Raw genomic sequence first — 18513 nt, 5'->3', positions numbered from 1 at the left:
TGTTAAAGAAAACCTGGATGACACTGATGGAACTTTAAGGTTGAGACTTTAAATGCAGTACAGTCAGAAACTCCACAATCCTGTTTTTTGCCAAACCATGAGTGAACTTTATTGACAGAAAAAAAACGAAAATAGAATCTGGCCAAAGGAACTTATTGTTGAGACCACGGCTCTGAATCTGCCGATCCTTTGGAAATGCAACATGAATTCATAGCATTATGAGGCCTCCACCACCAATCCAACTAGAACGCCACACCACCCATGAAGTGTGGTGGCCACAAGTCAAACCCCAAAGCAAGGCCCCCTAGAAGCCAGTGGGAGTCCTGCAGGAAACCCTACCCTGAACTTACGCCATTTCATTTTTCAACTCTATTCCCTCAGTTTCACAGATATCGGGTGACTTTTACAGTCACTTTATTCACCGAATGCAGTCACACAAACCACGCAAATAAATAGCTGACTTTTGCCCTTGGATGCCGAGGAAGTACCCAGCAAAGTCCCTGGGTGCTGTGTTCACAAATGTCACAGGACTCAGAATCTGTGGCCAGCCTTGGAAATCCTCCTACTCTGGCATAGCCTTTGAGAGCTCCCATCACACTCAGGCAGACGTTACCATCAAATGCCCTCTTACACATCCTTCCCTGCCACTTACCAGGATTCTCTTCCCCTTACCAGCCTGTCCCTTCACAAACAAGCAATGCCAGCTCTACGCTAGGTCTTCAGCACAGAGGGAGGTGGACAGCAAGATAAAGGAGGCATCCTGCAGAGTACAGAAACTGAAGCTTGCATAAAAACATGTCAGATCTCCCTAGAATCTCCTTAGAAAAATTCCATCCTCTAGCCAACAAGGTTTCCAGTAGCATTTGGACTAAAGTCCACTGCCAGCTTGCAACGTGGAGAGGCCAAACTCCATATGTTCCTTCTCCTCTAAATAGCACCTGCAAGAAGCTGTGAGAAATGGTGTCCCCCTGCCTGACACACACATCCAGCAGCACCCATTCATGAATAATAGAAAATCAGCTTCTAGATCCTGTTCTCTTTCTTTCCAAGGATCCCCTCTAACACTTAAAACCCTCTCATGTTATTATCTTCTTGGACAGAGTTCCCTGGCTAAGACTACCAAGAGGGGTCTTCCAAGGGCAATGATCGTAAAGAGGAAGTTAATGAGCACTTGAACATGCTTTGCACCTTCTAGGAACTGCCAGACTGAATCAGACATGATTCAGTATGTTGCCTGCTACTCCGGTCAGTACTAGATGCTTCAGAAAATAAAGCACACCATTACAAAATAAATGCCCTTTCATCCTAACCCCTACTAGTTACATGTTCATTCGTTCCTTGACATGAGGGTGATTATTCCTTCTAAATGTAGTATTTTATTCTAAAATAATTCAGAATGTTCTCATTCACTGATCTTTTGAGTCCCATTAAGCTCCTGGCTTCAATGCTGTTATGTAGTAGTGTGCTTCACAGATTAACTATGCACCATGTGAAAGTATTTTTAATAATTATTTAATTTGTTGCCTATCAACTTTAGAGAAGTTCATTCATTTTAACTGAGGAATATGTGTTGGCTCTTTCACCTCTCCTCTGGGTACCCCCTAGGACTCAGCACCTTACACACCTCAAAAACAGCAGCAGGAAACACTCTCTGAGCCATATAAAGAAAGCATTCCCAGCATTAAAACTCTTTGTTCTTAAACCCTTTCATAACAGCATGGAGAGCCTTAGTGATCCACTAAGCACAGCTCCCAGTAGGATGCTCTAGAGAGATAGCATATCGTATCATTCCAGATTTAAGGCAGATTGTGAGCTGCTGCTGCTGCTGGAGCATCTGTGTCCAAGTGCATTAGCAATAAGACAATGTAATGACACGCTGACCAAAAAGAGAACAGTTACCAAGTCTGGAAGAGAGGATGGAGCAGAAGGAGGTAGAAAGGATACATTTAAATCATGGATAGCCAGTCAAGTAAAAGAACCCAAGAACAAACCCTGAGCAACCACTCCCTTTAAACAGGACAGAGACAACTCAGGCTTTACTTGGCATCAGTGCCCCTGCTCTACGGAGTGTGCTGGACAGTGGCCTACATCAGCATCCTGCTTCATTCTGAGTAGTAGGCCAGTCACTGCTCAGTGTATTCTCTTCATTTATTTGTAGACCTTACTCTGGTGTTTCATCATACACTGTGCACTTCGCAGGCATTAATGGTCTTGTCCACACAACTCCCCAGGGAAAACTGGAAGTATCAGCCTTAGTTTGCAGTCAGGGAACAGGGGCATACCACAAGGAGTCATATCCTGAAGTTGCCACAGACTCGCTATCTCTGGCATTCAGGTCAAGGCCTCTCTACAGGCTGCTTAGAGGAGGCACTGATATGAAGAATGTAACATTCTTCAAAATCCAGTTACAGATGTGGTCTTTTCTGAGGGGGACTGGCTCAGAAATCTGAAAGAGAATCTCATCTCTAGAGCAACGGTGAAAGTGGCAGAGACCCATACACACCTCCTTGGTGGCCCATGTATAAAAAGAACATGAGAAGGGGCTCAGTTCTTTCCAGTCCTTAGTACCTAGGTATCCATAATACCTACTAGGCTCATTACTTAGCACTAACTGGGCTCTTGTGGGTAGCCTCAGCAGATGCCAAGGATTGAAAAGGTGACAAACCGAAGTGTTAATTGTTATATGACAGGGGGAATCTCCACAAAACACTCCCCAACAGGGAAATAGGAAGATCCAAATTTAGGGATTCAGTTTTAATTCCTAACTTTCAATTAGCCCAGTAAAAATAACAAGTTACTTTGCCCCCTCAAGTCAACCCCAGTCCTTGCCAGCCTCAGTCATGAGATGCTAAGCTTGTTCTCAAACCAGGGTGAGCCAACAAGACAACAAAGCAAGCCCCTTCTCCTTACTCTGTAAATCCTTCCCTTGCTCCACACCCATCCCAGAGCTGATTTCCCAAATTGTGCCTGTACACAGCACTCTTGCCCACGAACAAGAGAGGCAGAGGGAAATGGACCAGCACTGCACAGTTCTTATCACACTTCCTGATGCAGCAGCCAGCCCAGCTGCAAGGGAAGAAACAGGGAGATTAGTTGTGATCCTAGCCTGGAAAATTGTTCCATGTAACAACAGTAAGTGTTGCAAATCATGGAATTCTCACATCAACCTTAAATATCCTTTCCTTATGAGACAGCAAGATAGATTACAGCTGGAGGGCTCATCTCAGGGTTCCCAGGCTGAACCCCTCTGTAGAATGCAGGTCAACCTCCTGGCCTCGCAAGCACAAAGTCCTCTTTAAATGAAGAAGTATCTAGGACTACTGAGTAAAGCAGATGATCCTGTTTTCATGGACCCTGCTTATTCTACCATTATGCAGCTGCTAGTCTTTGCTCCACTTTTTAAAAGCACACATAAGCAAGGCCACATGCCGCAAATCCTGTAATTTATGCCAGTGCTGTCCAACTTCTGAAAGGCCAGGGGCCCACATGCCGTAGACCCTCAGGGCCCTCCCACCTCACACCCAGCCCAGACAGCCTGGCCCTCTCATACTGTGCAGACAATGAGCAGTGTAGACTCACTCTCAGCTATATGCATGCAGCTTCTCTCTTGCACCATGGGCAGCCCAAATTCCCCCTAACCATACATACAGCACCTCTGCTGCCTGGCCCCACCACATCCTGCCCCCGGGAATGGAGGCAGGAAGCAGAAACAAGAGGAAGGAGAGGCTGTTTGGCCACTTAAGCTGTTGAAATGCTGGGGCAGCAGCAGTCAGGTGGGAGCCTGGGGGATGCATGTTAATCCCCACAGGCCATATGCAACTCATGGGCCACCAGTCACACAGCTCTGATCTAGGCAACTCTTCCTACGAACAGCCAGAATGGATTCACTGAGAGCAAGTCATGCCTGACCAACTTGATCTTCTTCTACGATAAGGTGATAGGCTCTGTGTATAGTGGGAGAGCACTGGATGTGATGCATCTTGACTTTAGCAAGGCTTTTAACACTGTTTCCCATGACATTCTCATTCATAAGCTAAGGAAGTACAGACTAGATGACAGTACTATAGAAGTAGATACATAAGCGTTCGGATCATTATGCTCAATGAGTAGTCCTCAATGGCTCAGTGTCGAGTTGGGAGAAGGTATCAAGTGGGGATCCCCAGGAGTTTGTCCTGGGTCCAGAATCATTCAACATCTTCATTAATGGATGACGGGACTGTCTGCACGCTTCACAAATTAGCAGATGACACCAGGTTGAGTAGAGATGCAGACTCCGGAAGGTAGGTAGGGCTAGGATCCAGAATGACCTGGATAAACTAGAGAAATGGTCCCAAAGAAAAATCAATCAACCAACCAACTGAAATTCAACAAGGACAAGTGTAAAGTCCTTGTTGGAATAACTGCATGCACAAATACAAGCTGAGGAACAACTGGCTAGGATGCACTATTACATAGAAGTACCTGAGGGTCACAGTAGTCCATAAACTCAATATCAGCCAATTGCATGCTCTTGTTGAAAAAAATACAACCCAGCATACTGCTAGCCTTTAACAGGAGTGCCTCTTGCAAATTGCCACTCTATTTGGCACTCTATTTGGCACCAGTGAGGCTTCACCTGCAGTACTGTGTCCAGTTTTGGGTCCCATGCTTCAAGAAAGATATGGACACATCGGAGAGTCCAGCAGAGAATAACAAACATTATTAGAGTTCCGAGAAGCATCATTTATGAAGGTTGAAAAAATTAGGATTGTTTCATTTGGAGAAAAGAAGACTAAGGGACGGGGATTTAGTAACAGTCTTCAAATACCTGAAGGATGATTATAAAGAGGATGGAGATAGCCTTTTCTCTGTGGTTACAAGGGACAGAACTAGGAGCAATGGCCTCAAAATACAGCAAAGGAAATGTAAATTGGAGATTATGAAAAACTTTCTGCCTGTGAGAATTGTTAAACATTGGAACAGGATACTTAGAGGAGATGTGGATTCTTCATTCCTGGAAATTTCAAGAACAGGTTGGACAGACACTTGCCTGGGATGGTTTAGTCAGGGATGACCCTGCCTTGAGCAGAGGGCTGGACTAGATGACCTTCCGTGGTCCTTTTCAGCCCTACTTTCCTGTGACCCTATGAATTCCTGCTACCACACATTTCAGAGGAACCACATCCAAAGTGTGGTAAAAGATACTAAGGATCTGAGAGCTGCAATGACTTTTGCAGAGGCTGACAAGTAATCAACATACCCTGGACAAGACTGTAATTCCATCTTTGATACAGTGAGCGAGTCTGAGTTGGCAACAGGTCCTAGCACATAATATTCTCATTAACATTGACCCGGGCTACACTGTGAAGCTTCTGAGGCCCCTCCAAAACATATTCCTAATATGTTATCAGCAACCAGCATCTAATTTTCCAGAGCTAAAAGCTGAAAGTTGACTGTTGCAGGCAACACTTGGGTCACTAAGGTCCAACTTTATAGTATGAGTTTGGTTATGCAGCTTAACACAGGTACCAAATGCTCTCTGCAGACTCAGTGACAGGGGGAAAGGGAAATGAAGGCATTATACTGAAAGTGACTTGAGGGGAAAGTGAAAGAACAGGACATGCCAAAGATCAACTCCTAGTTAAACAAATACCAAAGGGCCCTTTGCCTCAAGCTCTCAATTCTACTACAGAAAACCCAGAAGTGTAGTTTCATCAGCCATCAGGGAATCAACTAAAACAGAGGTGGTCAACCTGCAGCATGAGTACAAGTGGCAGCAGATCAGGAGAGGATAAGCATCGTAGCAGAAGACAGGAAGGAAGCAGAAAACAGAGCAGTGGATCAGACAAAAGAAGGTGGATTGGAGTGGCACTCAGGAAGGGCTAATTGGTGGCATAAAGGCCAAAAAGGTTGGCCCCCACTGAATTAAAAGACAGCAGCAAAGGTACTGATTTCTAGTATACCAACTACTGAATGCAATTTGGGTTAGTACATCCCTCAGATGCAAATGGTCTGTCAACTCTGACTTGACAGACCATTTGTTAATCAGGCAACAAACTCTAGGCTCAAATTATGTCTTGTTCCCACACATTTGCTTTAGGCCTCCATCACTGGAAAAGAGGGCTTTAAAAGGTTCCTTTCATGTGGCACAAAAAACACTACAAACCACCCTGTCTCCTGTGCCCAGTATGTTAATGAATTCCACCAACCAGCTCCCTTCTTAATCAGCACCTCTGCTTCTACCATCCTTTCTGGGGACTTCATTTAGGCAACAGGGGCCTCACAGAACAGAAGAGTACTCTAATACGCTGGACTTGCAGAAGATCCCTTTGCAGGAAACATGCCTCACACATGTGCACTATGGGACTTCCGGAACATAGTCAGGTGCAGCCCCACCCCATTCCTAGTGTCCTTACCTGCCCTGCGGTGTTCGTATCCAGAGGATTCACCTCTTCCTCCTGAGTAATCCCTTTTGTTCAGCTGTCTCTGAATTAGTTCTGATCCTGCAAAACACAGGATTGCACCTTTGTGAAGCCCTTGCAAGAGGGGTGCAATCTCACATTGCTGAGCTGTGCTTTTCAGTGGGCTGATCCCAGCTGCCATCTCTTGAACCCAACACAGCAAGTTCTCCGCCCTACCAGATTCACAGATCCCTCTCTCACTGGCGCTCTCCTCGAACAGAACAGCCTTTCTCCTGATCATAATCCCAGCTGTAAGCATGCACCCATTCACAGGTTCCCCACACACAGCCTCCTACCCACTGAAGCTCTAGCCCAGACCCAGACATGCTTCTGCATTGCCTGCTCAGCAATGCGTTTGCCTAACCCTTTCCCCTAGCCCCCTGGGAGCTTGTTCAGACTCACAACCCCACCCACAGCACCCCTCTGTGACACCAAGGAGGGTTTCTAGGCAAGCAGGGAAGCCCCTCTCTCTTCCACACCCAGACAGCCTTGCTCCTGCCTCCCACTCTTTCCCCACTGTGGCCCCCGCCAGAGCAGGATGGCTCCCTGCCCTACTCTGCTCCCCAGGCAGGGGGGCAGAGTTTCCTGCCAGGAGGCACTGGCCCCCCTCCCCATGCCCTGCAGGACTCCAGCTTGGCTCCCTCCCATGCCCCACTTTGCCCCGCCCCCTCGGCCCCTGGGAACCAATCAGGGATCCCGGCCCCTGCCCCTGGCTCCATTCTAATCCCCCATCCCGGCTCCCCTCCAAGTGCTGGCTCCTTGCGCATGCGCCCTGAGTAGCCCCCCCCCCCCGGCCGTTGCGGCCCCGGGCTCGGTGCTGACCTGGCAGAGCTCCCTGCCCTCCCCGCGGCTGGGCCCCGCTCCCGCCCGGACTCGCGGGGACTTTGCGGCCAGTTCCGGCCCGGTTGGGCTCCGCCTCGGACCCACCCCAAACTTTGCCCCCGCTCTGCCCGGCCCCGCGCGCGCTGGGCTCAGGCGGCCATGTTGCCGCGGGGCATGCTGGGTAATCCGGCGGAATCCCCACGCACGGGCGTCGCGCGTCATCCCAGCGGCCACGCAGCGCGCTTCTGGAGGGAGGAGGAGCGGAGCCTCGCGGGTCGCCATGGAAACCGCGCGGAGGGCGGGGAGAGGAGGAAGAAACCAAGTGACGACGTTGAAGGGGGGAGGAATGGAAGCAGCGCTTCTGGGAAAGAACTAAACGGCTCAGTCGTGGGGAATAGGGAGGGGGATGTGCTGTGACGTAAGCTCCGTTTGCAAGCAGGGAGGGACACGTACGCACGCATGCACACACACCTGTGTGTGGGCCAGGGAGAGGATGCGCCCCCCCTCCGGGTACAGCCAAGGTGGACACCCCCCTTTCCCCTCCTCCCTATGCCCAGGGAGGGAATGGGGACACACACCTGTAACACACGCACACCAGCTCCACCCCCTGCCGTATATGGCTCGGGAGGGGATGGGGACACACACACACACACACACACACACACACACCCGGTATATGGCGCACGCACCCGTGTACGGCCAGGGAGGACTCACATGCATGCACACGCACCTGTGTATAGCCAGAGGGGATGCACCCCCCGCCCCCCCATTTACAGCCAAGGAGGACACACAACACACACTACTTCTCCTTATGGCCAGGGAGGGGATGGCCACACACCCATGTAGGGCCAAGGTGGAGACACACTTACACACACATACACACCTGTGTATGGCCAGGCAGGGGACATGTGTGCACACATACACATACCCACAGACTCAGGGCTGGGGTGCCTCTTCAGGGCAATGCGTGCTTCAGGACCCTGTCCTCTGGCACACGCAGGGAAGAGTGGCCTGGCAGCCTGCTCCACCTGCCCCACCAAAGCCCCCCCCGTCCTGGATGAGGTGAAATTCAGTGCCCAGGCTCACCCAGTCCTGAGTTTCCACTCCTACCCTGGCCCCATGAATGAAGCCTGGCCCTAGGGACATTGCTCTGGCCCAGGGGAGGGGAACGTAGCCTTGTTGAAACAACCCAACAAAGGCCTTTTTTTCTGCTCTTGCCTCCCCTTCCTTTTTTCTTGTTGCTGCCAGCAGCTGGGTGTTCATATGAGATGTGTTCACATGAGGGATCCAGAGAGTCTGCAAATGGGATGGCCGGGAGGCCACAACACAGGATTGCAACAGGAGAAGTGTGGCCCCTGACTATCACAGGGACGATCAAAGGAGGCAAAGCTGTGATTCACAAGAGTTTATCGAAGGAGATTTTTCCTCCCTCCATGCAAAAAGCTAGATTGCAGGAACAAGGGACAATACCTTTGCCTCAGATTATCGCTCAACTGTGTTACTCCAGCAGAGACCAGTGTCCAGAACAGCAGGTTTTTTCCTTTGTTATGTAACCAATTCCCCCTAAAAAAGCCCTGCCTCCTCTCCCTTCCCCGGAAGGCTGTACGTCACATTCAGTCCTGGGGCACATCATAGCCTGTTGCTATGGCAATAGTTATGATAGTATAAACAGAGGACTCTAACCTGTTTGTGGGGCCAGGTGGAGAGGGAAAGAGATAAACAGAGTGGAAAAATCCACTCGAACAGATGTAGGGGAAATGGATGCTTCTGAAAGTGCAGGGGCTGAAGATAATGCCTACCAGCAGACTGCGGGGAAAAGCACACAATACCATTCTGCCAACGCCCCTCAATTGTGATCTGCAGAATCTCTTGTTATTACAGTCCTGGGACTCCCACGCACAGTGCTGCCGATGCATCTTGATCCCAATCTGAACCAGCTCCTCTCTTCCATTCTTACAGCACATGTAATTCTGACCGCTGCCTCTACTACTGTCTCCCTCTTACTGTTGTTCAGTTATAGAATCATAGAAAGTAGGGCTGGAAAGGACTGTCAAACATCATCTAGTCCAGCGTTTCTCAACCCATGGGTCACGACCCAAAAGTGGGTCACGAAAATACATGAAAGGGTTGTAAACAAACTTTAAAAATGGATTCTCTTTTAAAGGAGACAAGTGTGGGAAACTGGTTTTTTTCCGTGCAGGCTAGCAGAGCTCCAGCCAGCAAGGAGCTTCTTGGGGCCTCTCATGCCCCACACACATACACACCCCGCCCCATACACACACCCTGAGCCCACACAATGGGAGGCTGGGGCCTGGGGGTAGGAGGCAGTGGGTCAGGAGTGAGGGGCACTGGGTTGAGACTGGCCATCAATGTTTACAAATGGGTCCTGGTAGAAAAAAGGTTGAGAACCACTGATCTAGTCCAAGCCCCCTGCCTGAGGCAGGATCATCCCTATCCAAACCATCTTGTACAAATCCACTGTCTAACCTATTCGTATTTCCTGTGCAGATATTAGTGTGGTTAATTAATTAAGCCAAATCAAGATGAAGTATTGAAATATTGTCATAGGTCATATTGCTTTGGTGAGACTCTATAAACTTGTTGCCTTGGTGACCCCCTTTAGGTCCCAGCTCAGGTGGCAAAAGGCTGGTGTATAGGTTTACAGTGCTGCTGAACCCCTCAGAAAGGGCTCTTTTCTTACACAGATGAAGACAGGGGCTCAGCAGGGCCCTGCTTCCATGACCCTAGGAATGTAGCACCAGTGAATAGGACAGAACATCTATATCACACCCAGCATGTGCCTGCTGCACCAGGCCACGCGTCAGGCAGGGATATTTCAAGAAAGCCTTCAATACTTGTCCCGCTATAAATTCTCCAAATCCTCTCTCTGCAGTGGAGTCAGATAACAGGCAGAAGGACAATGGCTCCAAGAATCCAGGCTGCCCATCTGCTCTTCACTTCCAGATTCTTGCCTCCCCAGCGCCAGCTGATGAAATTTTCATAGCTGATGAGGTTTCTCATTTCCACTGGGCCTTGCCGCCTTGGAGCCTTCACAGTTGTGGCCTGTTCAGGTTTCTGTGGGTGCCTACTGTAGGCACCCAAGCACTTTACACGTCTAGAGGAACTGAACTTCACAATAGGTTCATGGGCTGATTTTCAGATATTCTGAGCACCCATGATTCCCATTGGCTTCTTTCAGTGCTAGAAGGGCTCAGTACCCCTCAGTATCAGACCTCAGCTTACCAGCTGTAGGTCAAAAAACAAATTAGAAACAGAATTAGAACCAGAAATTGGGGGTTCTGACTCCCAGTCCCCTGCCCTAAGCGCTGGAAGTCAGGAGTCCTGGTTGCTAGCACCTACCTTGGGCCACTGATCAGTCTCCTTCATGCTGTGTTTCTGTGAGCTGGGCAGCAGGTTCAGCTGAGAACAGAGGTGTGAGATGCTGTAAAGCATTTCATTATGTTACATTATATTCATGTATATAACACTGTTAATACCAACACACCGCTCCCTGCTGGAGCTAGTTGCTTGCGAAAGCCTCTGAAGTTCAATTAACAAGCACCAGGTAATCTAACACTTGACTCCCAATAATCCCTTTATTTTAAGGGACCTCTGCTTGATGCTAAAGCCCTCTGCAAACAGCCCTGGAAATACATTTGAGATTCTCTTAAATACCATCTGAATTTATGACCCTCAGTGAAGAGCAGGAAGGAATCTCTTCAAAATACTTTCCAAGCGGCAGCACTTTATATAGACCAGTGTAACTATATAGAGACCCCCGGAGGGGCAGGTGCCACCCTGTGGAGAGATAAATCCCCCTATTTAGTAAAGAACTTACAACCTTGACTGCTGGTGGAATGGATGTCAGGAGCCTGAGAAGTAACAATTCCTCGCCAGAAGGAGGCAATGAAGGCTCAGCCCACTCAGCTTCACCTTCATCTTGTGTCCAAACTGGTGAGACAGACAGGCATCTGACAAGGTGTGTCCCAACACAGGAGCTTGAAATAATAGATCTACTCACAGGCTTCCTGTAGCTGGAGTGGCTCAGCTCTCCACTGTGATGCAAGTGGGGTAGGCTCCCTGTAGAGATATCCTCCCCTCTCCTTCCCTGTATCCCAGGCAGGCAGAGTACACTCAGGAAATGCTTTCACCCTCCTCTACATCTTGCTCCAGCTGAATCTGTGACCAGACCTGGAATAGACTCCCAGTGGGGGTGGTGCAGGCACCTACTGTGGAGATCTTCCGAAGGAGACTGGATGCACATCTTGCTGGGTTTATTTGCCCCCAGCAGACTTTCCTGCCCAGAGCAGGGGGGCTGGACCCGATGATCTCATGAAGTCCCTTCCAGCCCTAAACTTCTGTGAATCTGAGAGTCAAGGAGCAGCCTTGACAAGTCCTTCTGAGGTTTCCTGGGTAGTTCCCATCTGGAAAAGTCCCATCTGGCTGAGGTCTCAGTGGGAAAGCAATCCTCATGGATGAATTGGGCTTCCCAGGCACAAGGGGATTTTGGGGTGACCAGATATAGTAGTGGGGTACCCAAAGACCTTGGAATCTTGGAACAACAGGAACAGCCAAGCTCATCTCCTTGGGATAGCTAAATGTATTAGATGCAGTGGAACAGGCATGCACATCCTGTCAATATGCTTGGAGTGTGCACCTACTAGGTAGTGATAATCAGCCAGTAAACTGTACAAATCATCCCACCAGTTTTGTGGCTGAGGGGTTATGGTGTCTTGCTATAGCTCCAGAGGTGTGATTTTGAGCCCTGCTCTGGACTCATGCCCCTGTTGACCTAATTGTAAATGTGTGCCTAACTTTTTGATCTGGGGAGTCAAAGGCAGTTGCATGTAATGCTACTGGCTGCAGAAACTAGTATGTCTTATCTTTACAAGATTTAGATGGGCCAAGCAGATAGATCTGAAGAAGGGCACTTAGTGCTGGAAAACCTATTTAACATTTCTCCCAACTATACAATTGATCAACCCCCCACCCCCCCCACCCCACCCCGTGCTTTTTGCATATCCCCTGGACCATCACAACTACAACAACACTCTAATCCTACTTTGAATTCAACTCCTTCCACTACATAAGAGTAAAGTCTGGGCTCAGCTTTAACAATGATTAAAGTTAACCCCTAGAAGAAGCCCTGTTCTTGAGTTCTGCAGACAAATACTTTTGGCAACCAGGGTCTCCAGCAATAAGTGCCCAAGAGCAGACATTAATGACTTTCCTTTCCTAAATATTATTTATATTGAAATAGTGCCCAAAGGCCCCAATGTGGCGTGTAGACAGGAAAACAAGTAGACATGGCTTCCGTCTTTAAAGAGCATGCAGATTAGGTGAACACTCAACATGTCAGTGTAATATGCAAGCAGTGGAAATAAGGCATGGAGATTGATGATAACAAGAGTTTGATAACAACAGTGGTTACAACAGACGATCCCTAGGCACAGTAATAGATTCAAGTAACTTGAATATGTGTAAACAAATTATTTAAAAAATAAAAGTAAAATAGATTTCAGTGACCTCTACTGGGCATCTAATTACCATCAAGAAATGAATATATAGTGGGCCCGACAGTCCCTGCATCTGGCACCTGCATCTTGTGTAGTTATTTACTGTGGTGCTGGTGGAGCATCAAACCTAACCAGATCAGACAAATAGCTTTTTACCCCTTGTGCTGGTATATGTCACTGCACAAAGTTCAGGACACTGGGAAACAAGTCTTTCAGTAACCAAGGGATCTCATCAAGAGACCTCTTCCCCTCCCCCTCTCTTCCCCTCACCTGTGCCTCCCTCTAACTGTTTGTTACTCTCACTTGTTGCCTCTTGCCTTTAATGAGTATGCAATCTTGCAAAGATCTCTCCATAAGTGCACCCCTACACTTACACACAGCCTGGCTGAAGTCAACAAGGCACTGCATGGACTCAGGCTACTGCCCACCCAGTTCCAGATGTAGAATCATGGCCTAAGGTAGTAAGGTTTACAGCAAAGGAACTTCCTCTTCCTATGCATTTGCCCAACCCCTTGCTCAATGACATTCTGATCTCTCATGGGTTGTAGTACGACACAAATACCAAATAATAATAATCCCTCTATGTGGCAACTTAGCACATCAAGAGAAATGACAAATGATCCCAGAGGTTTAAGCCTCTAACGCAATGTGAAGCCTCACCCTGGGCAGGGGAGGCTGTGTTGGCCTCAAACAGAGACTTCAGAGAATCTGAATGTGTTCCTTTTGGTCAAGGCTTGTTTCGCTTGATGTGCTAAGAAAGTGTTTAAAACGAACTGAGATGAAATGTGCAAGGCAGGGTGCGGGGAATGTCTTACCTGTGTGCATGTGTGAGAGGTGGCTAAGATGTCAGTGTAACAGTGCAAGCACATGTCTTCACTTGTAAATGGAGGTTCACTTGTGTGGGGCAGATGCCTCACCTGTAGGCATACAAGGGGAGGAAGAGGTCACCCTGGGTGTGTGTGCAGATTCTGTAAGACAGACACCTCCCCTAGGTATGTGATTTGGCAGCAGAGACAGCCTCTTGCCATGTATGTATGTTGCTTACCACTTACCCCTTTCATCCTGTGAGCAGTCCATACACTCAGCCTTCACAGACCCAAAGTCATCCTTGCCTGCCTTGGGGGGTTCTACCAGTCTCCATCAGCTAGCTATCCACAGCTATGTGTATGCTCCTGAGGTGCCATGAGCATTTTCTTTGTGTCTAGCTCATTTCTCCACCACAGAAGAGAGGTTTCTTATGAAATCTGTAACCCTGCTTTCCCTGTGGAGCCCTGCTTGTTTATAAGGACAGGTCCAGGCAGGCCAAAGAAGAATTACCTTTCCCTGGGACATGGCTGATGACTGACTGAGTGCACTACTTCCTTGCTTCATGGGAGCTCTGGAGGGCCAAGAAGCCAGTCAGTCTGGAATTAGCTTCCCTCCTCTCCCCACAAAGGCACACATCCCCTGGAACTTTGGTAACGATGAACTTTTCTTTGCACACATCAAGTCTGTTTTGACCCTTTCTAACTGTGGGCTGTAGTTAAAGGAAGTGACCTCAATATCTCCCTTCACTGACACTCCTGCCGGGCATGGGCCTAGAGATGTCAGGGAGGGAGGTGCACAGCTGTCCCTGGCCAGGGTGGATCCAGGAGAGTTTGGCAGTGCGGTCAAACCCCCTTCCACCACTGCTACTGCTGTCCCTAGCTGACCTGGGTGCAGGGGGAACCCCAGTGCCACTCCTACCCCCTCAGGCTGCAGGAAACAGTTGCACAGGGAGCCAGATTTGATCAGGGATCAAGGTAACTGCTTGCACATTCCTCCTTCCGGTGCCTGCTCTTTTAGCCAGCAGGGGACATCCGGGGGGAGGGGAGAGGGAGCAGGCGCAGGAAGAAGGCACCTGTGTTCTGCCTCTGCTGCTATCCCCAGCAGAGTTTGGCACCCCACACTGCCCCTCTCCACAGCCTCTGGCTGGAACATGGATAAAAGCAGCTCTTGGATTCCCCCTGACCCTGGGCCACCTAAGAGTAGTGGTGGCAGTGATAGTGTCAGGAGTTGGGTTCCTTCCCTCTTGTGTATGGGCTCTCTGCCTAGCTCCCTGGTGTCCCTGCAAGCCCTGGGACTCCAGCCACACTTTGGTCTGAGGGGCCATGTGTCACATGTCCTTTAGGAAATCCTAGATTTACCCATATCTTTGGCCCTTCTCCTAAGGTAGCAGTTCTTAGGAAGCAGGGGCTCCACAGACATTCAATTGCCACAGATGGGCTGGGACAGGGAAGGCATGAGGTCACCACAATTAGGACACTAGATTTCAAAAAGGTGGATTTCATCTGACTCAAGGAACTGATAGGCATGGTGCCATGGGAAGATAGATTGAAGGATAAAGGTGCCCAGGAGTACTGGGAGCTTCTAAGGGACACAGTATTGGAAACCCAATAAGAAACTGTTCCAACATGATGGAAATACAAGAAGAATGGTAACAGACCAATGTGGCTGCACAAGGAGTTTCTAACATGCTTCAAATGCAAAAGGAAAGCATACAGGCAATGGAAGAATGGGCAGGTCACCAAGGACATGTACCCAGAAACAGTTAGGACTTGCAGGGACAAAATTAGGAAGACAAAAATAAAGAATGAGCTGCACATGGCCAAAGAGGTTAAGGACAATGAGAAGAGGTTCTGTAAGCATGTTGGCCAGAAAGTAAGCTGTGGGTCCCCCTCTGTTAGCAGAGGACCCTCTGTTAACAAGCCAGAGGGAACTCCAGTCAGAAGATACAAAGAAGGCAGAGCTACTCAACAGCTACTTTGCCTCAGTCTTCACAAAACATTAAACTGCCAGACATCTAATAGGGATTATCTGGATAAAGAAGGGAGCAAGCTAAGGGAGGAAATAACAAAAGAGAGGGTCAGAGAGCTTTTGTTGGGTCTGTATGAATTCAGATCAGCAGGGCCAGATGAGCTTCAGTCCAGGGTCCTGAAGGAACTGGCAGAGGAGATCTCAGAGCCATTGGCAATGATCTTCATGAAGTCATGGGAGATGGGCCAGGTACCAGAGGACTGGAAAAGTGTCACTGTAGTGCCCCTCTTTAAAAAAGGCAAGAAGGAGGACCTGGGGAATTATAGACCAGTTAGCCTCACCTCAATACCTGGGAAGTTCCTAGAGCATATCCTAAGGAAGGCCATTGCAAGCATCTGGGGGATGAAAGGTTGATTGTAAGTAGCCAGCATGGACTTATGAAAAACAAATCATGTCAAATCTTTGACAAAGTAACTACGTGGGTGGGTGAAAGGAATGCTGTAGATATAGTGTATCTGGACTTCGGCAAGGCTTTTGACAAGGTCCCATGTGGCTTTCTAATAAACAAATTGGAGAAATGTGGGCTGAATAAAACTACTACAAGGTGGATAGATAACTGGTTCAATAGGTGCAAGAAAAGGATAATTAATAACAGCTCCATGTCAGAATGGCAGGAGGTTTCAAGTGGCGTCCCACAGTGGTCTGTTTTGGGCCTGGTGCTGTTCAAGGTGTTTATAATGATTTGGAGGCTGGCATAAAATGCTTCTTAAGCAAGTTTGTAGACAACATGAGTCTGGAAAGGACTGTGAACACATTGGAGGATGTGAGCACAGTTCAGAAGGAACTTGACAGATCGGGAAGTTGGGCTAGAGCTAAAAGGATGAAGTTCAATGTGGACAAATGCAAGGTGCTACACCTCAGGAGGTATAATAAAAAACACAAATACAAAATGGGGGATACCTGGCTGGATGGTAGCTCCATGGAAAAGGACTTGGGAGTCTTGGTAGACCACAGACTCAATATGAGTCTGCAGTGTGATGCAGCTGCACAAAAAGTGAATACAGTTTTGGGCTGCTGCATCAATAAAGGCATTAGGTGCAAGATGTGGGTGGCAATAGTGCCCCTCTACCCAGCACTGGTTAGGCCTCATCTGGAGTAGTGTGTGCAGTTCTGGGTTCCACATTTTAAAAAGGATGTGGAGAAGTTAGAGAGGGTCCAGAGGCAGGCAACAAAGATGATCAAGGGCTTGGAAGGCAAAACATATGAGGAGAGGCTGAAGGGACTAGACATGTTCAGCTTGTGGAAAAGGCACTTAAGAGGGGACATGATAGCAGTCCTCAAATGCTTGAAGGGCTGTCATGAAGAGGAGGGAAAGCACCTTTTCTCTCTTGCTGCAGAGAGGAGGATGTGGATCAATGACCTAAAGTTGTAGCAAATAAGTTTACATTAGATATCCTGAAAAATGTCTTCATTGTAAGACTAGTGAGACAGTGGAATAGATTGCCTAGGGAAGCTGTGGCCTCTTATCACTGGAAGTGTTCAAGAAGAGATTGGACACTGGTTGGGGATGATCTAGGCATAGCTATGCCTATTTTCTACGCTGGGTGTTTCCTATGCTTCTGGGCTTTGCTGGTTGCTCCCACCTCCACCCCTCCTGCCTTCCTTTTTTGCTATATGTGTCAGGGTGTTTTTAAGCCTCCCCAGAGGTGTTAGATGTTGGCTACAGCTAAAGTCAAGGACTTGAACTGGGATGTGCCAATTCTCCTGCTAGGAGCAAAGCCAGAGGTTCCTGGCTAGAGGGTCTTGCCCCTCTGCTAAGGTTCATACTGATCACCATATTTGGGATAAGGAAGGAATTTTACCTCATGATCGGATTGGTATGGCCTGTGGGTTTTTTTGCCACCCTTTGTAGCAGGGGGCATGATCACAACCCAGGAGCGCTTGAGCATATATTGACAACATTTTATAGAAGCAGGACATTGGCTGCCATGGTTCCCCTGTTTTACTTGTGGCAGGTTCAAGTGTTAGGTCGATGTGTCAGGGTTGAGGGTAGTCCTACGCAGAGTTTAGATTATGGTTGCATGTAATAGTTTGGATAGGAATGATCCTGCCTCAGGCAGGGGGTTGGACTAGATGACCTCTGGAGGTCCCTTCCAGCTCTACTTCCCTATGACTCTATGACTTTATGACCAAGGCCATAACAGGCTTGCTGGGGCTCCTGCATGTAATAGTCCCCCTCCCCAGGAATGATCTCACCCTTCTGCTCCCCAGGTCTCCCAGTTCACTGTGAGCAGCACAAGTTAAACTCCTGCTGGACCTATTCTAGCCAGGGAAGCTGCCTCAGCCCCCACCACCACCTTTTTGACTGTCTGCCTTTCCTACTTGCCCACCTTATAAGGGAGAGCAGCCAAGCCAAGCAGGGCTGGTTCAGGCAGTAGACAGAGCTTTCTCCCTAAGAGCAGTACTCAGAGACGCAGGGGAGCAGAAAGAACCCAGTAGCTCTAGTAGGCTCTGTTCCCCTCTTCCCCCAGATGCATGAGTCATTCTGCTTTCTGCCCTTCCACCCCCTGGCAGTGGGGAGGGGTGTAGAGTCCTTGGAGTTGCAGAGCAGAGCTAGGCAGAGAGAGGAGCAAGGGGCAGATGAAAGCAAATGATTGATGTAGGGGCTGCAGGTGTATCATTAATTGCTGGGGCAAAGAAGGTCAGGGAATTCATTATTGAGGATTTTGTGGCTTGGGGAGAAGCTGGAAGAGCTGTCCTGTGAGACCAGCACTGAGAGCTCCTGCATTGTGGGCCAGAATTACCTTAGCTTGGGCATAGGGGAGAATTGGCAACATGGATTGGTTCACACATACACATATATACATGCACTCAGCACACAGACCGTAAGGGGGATGTGCAGGTAGAGTTCATAAATCAGAAGACTGATAAACATAAAACAGTCTCATGAGTCTGGGAGG

General features: G+C 48.6%; 1 protein-coding gene across 6 annotated transcripts in view; it reads right to left on the bottom strand.

Moving 5' to 3' along the window:
- Window positions 1-7494, bottom strand: part of TJAP1 (tight junction associated protein 1) — a 47562-nt gene extending 40068 nt beyond the window's left edge. For 4 of the 6 annotated variants that reach the window (XM_014600077.3, XM_014600078.3, XM_006276354.4 and 1 more), the window contains exons 1-2: window positions 7263-7494; window positions 6396-6482 (exon numbers count right to left, since the gene is read on the bottom strand). The gene's annotated coding sequence lies outside the window, so the exon portion shown is untranslated. Of the gene's footprint in view, window positions 1-652; window positions 4317-6395; window positions 6483-7262 lie in introns of all 6 variants that reach the window. The other 2 variants (XM_019500609.2, XM_019500610.2) reach the window with 2 other exon arrangements.
- Window positions 7495-18513: the final 11019 nt, after the last annotated feature.

The sequence above is a fragment of the Alligator mississippiensis genome, chromosome 1 (genome assembly GCF_030867095.1).
Source record: "Alligator mississippiensis isolate rAllMis1 chromosome 1, rAllMis1, whole genome shotgun sequence".
Classification (NCBI taxonomy): domain Eukaryota; kingdom Metazoa; phylum Chordata; order Crocodylia; family Alligatoridae; genus Alligator; species Alligator mississippiensis.
Note: the sequence above shows the minus strand (reverse complement) of the source record. Positions and strands in the feature narration are given on the sequence as shown.